Genomic DNA, 9,658 nt, shown 5'->3' on the forward strand with positions numbered 1-9,658 from the left:
TGTACTGTACACTGTTATGTATTCTGTGGCTTGCTGTGTTAGTCCTGTGGCCCTCAACCGTTCCTGGTATGGGAGCCGCCATGCCCCGTCTGGCTTGCTGTGTTAGTCCTGGGGCCCTCAACCGTTCCTGGTATGGGAGCCGCCATGCCCCGTCTGGCTTGCTGTGTTAGTCCTGGGGCCCTCAACCGTTCCTGGTATGGGAGCCGCCATGCCCCGTCTGGCTTGCTGTGTTAGTCCTGGGGCCCTCAACCGTTCCTGGTATGGGAGCCACCATGCCCCGTCTGGCTTGCTGTGTTAGTCCTGGGGCCCTCAACCGTTCCTGGTATGGGAGCCACCATGCCCCGTCTGGCTTGCTGTGTTAGTCCTGGGGCCCTCAACCGTTCCTGGTATGGGAGCCACCATGCCCCGTCTGGCTTGCTGTGTTAGTCCTGGGGCCCTCAACCGTTCCTGGTATGGGAGCCACCATGCCTCGTCTGGCTTGCTGTGTTAGTCCTGGGGCCCTCAACCGTTCCTGGTATGGGAGCCACCATGCCCCGTCTGGCTTGCTGTGTTAGTCCTGGGGCCCTCAACCGTTCCTGGTATGGGAACTGATTTAGTTCTGAGATGCTTTTTGTCGCTCTGTGTTGTACTTTCTCCACAGCAGATATGTTGTGAAGCTGAGGCCTCTATGCTTGGTACAGCAGTCCAAATGTGGCCGCACCAGAGATGTTTACAGCTCAATACCTTTATTTTCCTTGAAAATAAAGTTGACTTTCTTACTTGAGTTCCCAATTGTTGTGCAACTTTCAATGACTGGTCCCCGTGCATGCAGTCCCCGTGGCGCAGTGGTGAAACCCTAGCCCCAGCACTTCGCGAACAGTATAGTCTGGGTTCGTATCCTGGCCGGGGAGGATTCACTGGGATCCAATCCTTAACATTACGCCTCTCTTCACCCAGCAGTGAAACGATTTGACGGGTCATATTCCGGAGTTATTAATAAAGATTAATAATAATCTTAGGACTTAGTCATATTAGGATAAAGGACCTGCCCGAGACGCAATACTTGCTAGTGGCTTTACAAGAATGTAAAAACTGGTGGACCATCCAAGTAGTAGGCGTCCATCTGTCTCAGGAGACTATGGAGTTGCGCTCTGGTTGTCGGTCTGGAGTGGCCTCTCCAGGGCGCAAAGCCAGGGTAGGTTGATACGTGGGGAGAAGCTGTCACCCATGCAGCAGGTCCCCCTCTCCACAGCACAGAACGTTTCAATTGGAAAGGCAAACGCCAATAAGACAGGTTCCAGCGCCGTCGCAGGAACTGTCAGGACGAGGTTGAAGGTAACAAGGAACTGCCCCCAGGGGGCTCCAGCTCCGGAGTTAACCTGGAAGTTGGTAAAAGAAGGCACAGGGACTCCAACCCCAGAGTCTTTTTTGTTGTTGTTACTCTTTTTTGTGAGGGGAAAGGAGGAAAATTAGGGAAGGAAGAAAAGGAGGAAACTTAGAAAAAATGGGAGAACCATTGACAAGCTGCCGGCTTCCCGTCTCCGTCGTGACCACTAGACACAAGGTTACTTTAGGCATTAGGACTCTATTGGAATTATCAGTTAGTTTAGTTCATTTATTATGCACCCCATACCCATCTTGTGGGCGGTAGTGGAAAGGGTTACAGAGGCACATAATGGGCTCAGGGACTGAACCCCACAATTCATTTAGCTAAGGAAGTTACAATCTTGATGAGCGAGTTACAAAATTCAATATAAGTCATCACATCAACAATGGGTTCGAGATCGACCTCAAGTACAGTTTCTAAATTAAGCAACTGACATGTGGAGAGCTAGTGTCAAAATTTATATGTTTGTCCTGCACACCGCCCCCCATCCAGTGGGCAGCGGTGGATAGGTTACAATCACTTAGTTACTACCTACAGTTAGCAAACTGGGGATATTTGGCTAAAATTTCTGGTAGCAGATCATTTTGAATGAAATATTTACACATCGCTGGAACATTGGTTATAGAATTGTCTCTAAATTCACGTATCTTTTCGCACTCCATCACATAGTGACGGAGGGTGTGCGAATAATTTTGTTGACACAGTTTACATTTGGTCAGGTCTACATCAGCAGATAATGAGAATTCCTAGAGATACTTGTAACCGAGTCTAAGCCGAGCAGTAGTAACATTAAGAAGTCTGCTGATTTTATTGGATGATCCATAGATGTGTGGCTCCTCTTGCATGATAGTACAGATAGTATGATGATAGATGGAATTACTGGTGTCAATTTCACTTTGCCTCAGATCTACAAGATCTTGTTGAAGTTCTCGGTGTACTGCTGCTCTCAGATTGTTCATTGACAATCCAAGGTTACACTCAACGGCTCCTTTAAAGGCAGATTCTTTGGCTAACTTATCAGCTCTATCATGCATTCGGAGGCCAACATGAGATGGAGACCACATGAAATGGACTCTGTTACCATCCTTAATAATTTTGTTGTATTTGTGTCTAGCTTCGGACACGAGCATGTTACAGTTATGTCTTAAAGAGTTGAGAGCATTTAAGGATGATAAGGAGTCACTTACAATTAAAGTATCAAGTTTTGAGACTTGTACACATTTCAGTGCAAGGATCAAGGCAAATAGTTCGGTCTGAAGGGTAGAGGCCCAGTTGTTTATACGGACTCCCCACTCAAAGTATAGGCCATCGCCCATTGTCAGGACAACTGCACTTCCAGCTGCACCCGTGGTGCGGTGTAGGGAACCACCAGTGTATATAATTTGAGAGAGAGAATGCTCTGTGGACAGAGCATCAATATGGCTTAAGGCATTGAGCTTTGCCTCAAGACGAAGCTTGGGCTGATCTCTAATTTGCTTCTTGGGTGGAAAGGGAGGGATTAAAACTGGAAAGGGTGTAACCTCCCACGGTGCAGGAAAGTGCCGTTGTTGTCTCTCTTGGTACAAATTATGAACCTGATACATTCTGACTTGAGTTCCAGTTTTTGTTATCCATTTGGAACAATGCTGATCTTCAATAAAGAAATTCTGGAGGGCTTCTGTGCAAGGGTTAGGATGAGTTAGCCTAAGCATTTTTATACCAATTTGACATCATCAGGAAAAGATCATCAAGGCAAATGGGGGGACCTTCGACAAGCCGCCGGCCTCCTGTCCTCATCGAGGCCACTATTAGTAGCTGTCAAGTAAATTCAAATAATTATTATACTTGACTCGCCCTGGTGACTCTCTATTACTCCCTTATCTATCCATATCTCAACTATGGTATTTGTGCTTGGGGCTCTACTACCCAAAATCACTTACGTCCTCTAATTACTCAACACAAAGCTGCTATTAGGACAATATCCAACTCTGGCCCCAGACATCACTCGGTACCCCTACTCAAATCTCTGAATATGTTAGACATTAAGTCACTGCACATTCTCTCATGTGTATTATACATATATAAAACACTAAACTATAATGCCAATCCTGATCTCAAAAGCTTCATAGAAGGTTGTAACAGAACCCATGAGCACCACACCAGAAATAAATACAGTTTTGATATTCCTAGAGTACGACTTAATCAAACTAGAAATGCTCTACAAATCAAGGGGCCCAGAATGTGGAATGATCTTCCCAACCATGTTAAAGACTGTACCTCTCTCAACCAGTTTAAGTTAAAAACGAAGCTATACCTAATAAATTCCCTGTAACCTACCTTACCCTTCTATTGTCAACCAATGTCTGTTTTTCTTTAAAGAGCGCTGTTTGTCGACTTAATTGTATTTGTGCTGCTTTTTCATCTATGTTTTCATTTCTTGTTTTCATCCTACTCATTATGCTCAATTAGTATTAAGCTTGTCATTTAAGTTTATCATGCCCGAAACGCTTTGCGTAATAGTGACTTTAGGCATTGTATGTACTAGCTCTACCTATAAGTCAACCAATCTTTGTAAAAATTTATTGTATGTATGTACCTTACCTAAATAAACATTTTATTTTTTATTTTTTTTTTTACTTCGATATCTAAGTAATTCTGCCTTATTACAAATTTGTTTAATACGTTCCTCGAGCCTCCGTGGCACAATTGGTTAGCGCGTTCGGCTGTTAACCGAAAGGTTGGTGGTTCGAGCCCACCCAGGGGCGATTATTTAGGCCAACTCTAGGGGTTGACCTCAGACAAGACCGACATAACACACTTGACAGCGATGTCACACTTGGCCCCGTGATCCAGCCCGTCCTCCTCAAGTCTCCCAACGTCAACAAACTCTCGCGCGTAAGTGACCTTATCCTAACACAACAGAGAACGGCACAGTATGTCAACGTCGCCACCCATCCTCCTGTTTACACAGTAGTTGTTGTATATGCTCCATAGTACAAACGTTGACGTACTAAGTCATTACATAATAGTACTTACTGATCACTTTATAGTCTGAAGTCTTAATTATAGTCTTAATTATAGACTCTTTATAGTCGTAAGTGAAGTATATAGCACTAATCACTTTATAGTCTAGAAAAATAAAGCTAATATAAACATATATATTCCTAGGTCTAGTATAGCACACATATGTACGATATTAGGCCTCAGATAGCGTGTATTCGGCCTAGGAAGGTTCAGTTAGTTAAGGTTGTCTTTGCAACATAAATACAAAACCTTTTTCCAGTTTGTCTAAAGTCAATAGTTCAGATTTCTACTTTTTAATTGCGTTGTTCGTCGATACTTTGGTCCTCATCGTTACTATAAGTACTACCAACACAAGAGGATGGGCTGCAGTTTCACGAGCCGCTACCATTTTCTAGTACGACAATTGTTGGTCTTGGGAAGAGTATTCGTCAAAAGGCGCCGTTCTATTAGGAGGACGGGTTGAACTTCTACATACCGAGTTTTGGCGGCATAACACAACAATTTAGAAAATAATATATAATTATAAACAGCCTCCCAGTCCTTCGGAGCTCAACTGTTTAATATGTGTAAAGTCGCCAAAGATTGAGATAACATGTTCGTAAGTACTTGCGTAACTGACTGATGAATCTCGGTCCAGACACTAAATATAATTCTTATGCTTGGAATGTTTACATGCAAGAAGAGTTGCTATAGACCTCAACAAACACGACAGATCAGCCTCCAGGGCTGAGTGGATCCCATACTTATCCTGTAGACCCCATGTATACCTATCCTGTGAGCGTTAGTGCCCCCAATACATGTCCTGTTCATGAGTGGTAGTGAACCCATACCCATCGTGTGCAGCAGTGATCACATACCCATGCTATGATGTATGTCATACGCAGCTGGCTGTGCCCAGTAGCCATGATGTGCGCATCCCATGCGCAAGATCAGTACGTACTGGTGCGTTACTGCGCAGAAACACTGATACTTTTATTTCTGAAGAAAATATTACCAATTATAATATTATAAAAGATGTATAAAATGTATCATTCAAATAATATGAGCAGCAGAGTGGCGCAGTGGAAGCGTGCTGGGCCCATAACCCAGAGGTCCGTAGATCGAAACTACGCTCTGCTACGAAATTGTTTTAATGTATTAATAATGTATTTTTATTACAAATGTAGGTACATAACAGTGTCTTGCTACCCCCTTCAATATAAGTAATTACAAATTACAGGTTGAGCTAGTTATATGTTAAAAAATAAAGGCACAATAACGAACGTGGGAGATTTGTACCTGAATTTACCTGTCCCTAGTGTCCTCGACGGATAGTGGAAGCCATCGGCTTGTCAAAGATCCCCCCCTCCCCCCATGGTTCATGAGGATTGTTTCTATTTGGATTTTGAACAGATAATATCTTGCTATTTAACGACTTCGCTAGTTAGACAATTTCATGGGATAACCCTAGTTTATGGTATAGTTCATTTAATATGCACCCCATACCCGTCCTGTGGGCGGTAGTGGGAAGAGTTACAGGGGCACATAATGGGTTCAGGGACTGAACCCCACAATTCATTTACCTGAGCAAGTTAATCTTGCTGAGAGAGTTACAAAATTCAATGCACATCATCGCATCAACAATGGGCTCGAGACCGCCCACAAGTACAGGTTCTAAATTAAGCAACTGACACGTGGAGAGTCCTACAGTGAGAAACATTTGTACGCTAACCAACTGTGTTACGGAGGCTACGCTCTCTAAAACCTTACAAATATTTCCTTCTGCTTCTTACCGCTCGCTCCCGCCATCGGAAGCCCTAAAAACACTTCCTCCTGCTTCCTCCCGCTCTCTGAAGCTCTAGTAACACTTCCTACCACTCTCTGAACCCATAAAAATACTTCATCCTGCTCGCTCCCGATCTCTGAAACCCAGTTAATATTTCCATCTCCTTCCTCCAACTCGTTCCCGCTCTCTGAAACCCTATTAATACTACCTTCTGCTACCTCCCACTTCCTCCCGCTCTCTGAAGCCTTAAAAATATTCCCTCCTGCTCTCTGAAGCCCTAATAACACCACCTCCTGTTTCCTCATGAAGCACATACCTTACAAATACTTTCTACTGCTTCCTACCACTGGCTCCTGCTCTCTGAAGCCCTAAAATCATTTCCTCCTGCTTTCTCCCGTTCGATCCCGCTCTCTGAAGCCTTACAAATCATTTCTCCTGCTTCCTGCCACTCGCTCCTGCTCTCTGAAGCCCTAATAACACTTCCTCCTGCTTCCTATAACAAATGTTCCAGAGATGTGTAAATATTTAATTCAAAATGATCTGCTACCAGAAATTTTGGCCAAATATCCCCAGTTTGCTAACTGTAGGTAGTACCTAAGTGACTATAAGCTATCCACCGCTGCCCACTGGAGGGGGTGGGGGTGGGGGGTGGCAGTGTGCAGAACAAACATATCAATTGTGACACTAGCTCTCCACATAAGTCAGTTGCTTAATTTAGAAACCGTACTTGTGGTCAATCACGAACCCATTTATGACGTGACGACTTATACTGAATTTTGTAACTAACTTATCAAGATTGTAACTTGCTTAGCTAAGTGAATTGTGGGGTTCAGTCCCTGAGCCCATTATGTGCCTCTGTAACCACTTCCACTACCGCCCACAAGATGGGTATGGGGTGCATAATAAGTGAATTAAACTAAACTTAACCTCTCATGTTATCGTGACGTCACACACCCCGTACACACACATATTATATCACTGAAGAAAAACTGTGCATCTTCGGTAGCAATTAACCGGATTTGGTCCATATAATAACAGGTCACTATACTTCAGGTTTCCGTAGTGTAGTGGTTATCACGTGCGCCTCACACGCGCAAGGTCCCCGGTTCGATCCCGGGCGGAAACATTTGACTTTTTAAATGTTTGTTTTCATAACCCATTGAAATAAACTCAAAGTGTCCAACCACTTGGGTCGAACGGTAGAGCGACGGTCTCAATTCTTGCAGGTCGGCGTTCAATCCCCGACCGTCCAAGTGGTTGGGTACCATTCCTTCCCCCTGTCCCATCCCAAATCCTTATCCTGACCCCTTCCCAGTGCAATATAGTTGTAATGGCCTGGCGCTTTCACCCCTGATAGTTCCCTTCCCTTCCCTTCAAAGAGCTAAAATTAATAACAAAGTATATTGACAATATTTATTAAATCATAAAACTTATACCATTTTGTAATTTGCTAATACTACATTATACTAATTATTAATATTGAGAGTCATATAACTATGTATTGTGGAGCAGAGTGGCGCAGTGGAAGCGTGCTGGACCCATAATCCAACTAGAGGTCCGTAGATCGAAAGCTACAGTCTAATTTTTTCCTACCATAACAAACCAAAAGAAATGTTTTTATCTTTAATAAATGTAATCCATCCTCCTGTACATTTTGTAACTATGTGGAACATCGTACATATAAATTAAATATTGACGTAATGGACAATTACATAGTAGAACTTGGTACTATTCACCTTATAGTCCGGAAAAAATACAACTAAAACCAAACATATATATTCCTAGGCCTAGTATAACATATATATGTACTATATTTGGCCTCAGTTAGCATGTATTAGACCTTGGATGGTAAGTAACATAAGGTTTTATGAGAAACAAATACAAAGGTTCGGGCCAACCTTGCCCGAAACGCTTTGCGTATTAGTGGCTTTAGACATTGTATGTACAAGCTCTATCTATAAATCCAACAACATGTTTGTATCTCAACTTGTATGTATATACTTTACCTGAATAAACATTTGATTTGACAAAACTTTTGCCGGTTTATCCAAATTCACTAATACCAAATTCTACCGTCCAATTGTCCATTACATCAACATATGTACGATGGAGGATGGATGTGTTGCTTATAAGCACTGCTATTAATATATCATAAGCTCCTACATAGATTACACACACAAGTCACAATAGCGTGATGTATCAAATGAACAAATCCACAAGGGCCGTGACGAGGGTTCAAACCTACGTCCGAGAGGATCCCAGACGCTGCCTTAATCGACTGAGCTACGACATGGTAAAAGAATTGCAACCACAAGTTCTTTTGACCTTACTTGGATCCTGCAGCCTCTCCGAGACACAAACCAGGATTTTACACAATTCCTCCCATGCACCTGAGCTCTGTCAATAAGCCGTTCTACCTCTTCGCCCTTACTTCATTACAAAATGAAGTAAGCTTGGATCATTATTGCTTGGATCCCCGAAGGTCCAAGTGATTGGGCACCGTTTTTCCACTCCATACTTTTGCTTCTTGCAGGGTCAGCGTTCGATCCCTGAAGGTCCAAGTGGTTTAGCACCGTTCCTTCACTCCGTCCTCACATCCCAGCCCATCCTAATGTCCCTTCCAAGTGTTATATATTCATACTGGCCTGGCGCTTTCACCTCATCATTTCCTTACCTTACCTTACATCCTTTTCTCATAAAGATTAATTTTCCTTCCCGACTTTCTCCTTCACACGCCTCAATTGTCAGTTGATGATGTATGATGAAGTGGATGAATGTATGACTGTTGAGTTCTTCATTAAGCAGGAAGAGTCGTGGCCAGACTGTGAGGTCGGACCCGGTGTTCACGCGGTCACCAGTTGGACCCGGTGTTCACGCTGTCACCAGTTGGACCCGGTGTTCACGCGGTCACCAGTTGGACCCGGTGTTCACGCGGTCACCAGTTGGACCCGGTGTTCACGCGGTCACCAGTTGGACCCGGTGTTCACGCGGTCACCAGTTGGACCCGGTGTTCACGCGGTCACCAGTTGGACCCGGTGTTCACGCGGTCACCAGTTGGACCCTGTGTTCACGCGGTCACCAGTTGGACCCGGTATTCACGCGGTCACCAGTTGGACCCGGTGTTCACGCGGTCACCAGTTGGACCCGGTGTTCACGCGGTCACCAGTTGGACCCGGTGTTCACGCGGTCACCAGTTGGACCCGGTGTTCACGCGGTCACCAGTTGGACCCGGTGTTCACGCGGTCACCAGTTGGACCCGGTGTTCACGCGGTCACCAGTTGGACCCGGTGTTCACGCGGTCACCAGTTGGACCCGGTGTTCACGCGGTCACCAGTTGGACCCGGTGTTCACGCGGTCACCAGTTGGACCCGGTGTTCACGCGGTCACCAGTTGGACCCGGTGTTCACGCGGTCACCAGTTGGACCCGGTGTTCACGCGGTCACCAGTTGGACCCGGTGTTCACGCAGTCACCAGTTGGACCCGGTGTTCACGCGGTCACCAGTTGGACCCGGTGTTCACGCGGT

The 9,658-nt window shown here is 44.8% G+C and overlaps 1 non-coding gene across 1 annotated transcript; it reads left to right on the forward strand.

Moving 5' to 3' along the window:
- Positions 1 to 7,187: 7,187 nt before the first annotated feature.
- On the forward strand, positions 7,188 to 7,260 carry TRNAV-CAC (transfer RNA valine (anticodon CAC)). Its single transcript has one exon. It is a non-coding gene; the product is annotated as a tRNA-Val (tRNA).
- The last annotated feature ends 2,398 nt before the right edge of the window (positions 7,261 to 9,658 follow it).

The sequence above is a fragment of the Procambarus clarkii genome, chromosome 55 (genome assembly GCF_040958095.1).
Source record: "Procambarus clarkii isolate CNS0578487 chromosome 55, FALCON_Pclarkii_2.0, whole genome shotgun sequence".
Lineage (NCBI taxonomy): Eukaryota > Metazoa > Arthropoda > Malacostraca > Decapoda > Cambaridae > Procambarus > Procambarus clarkii.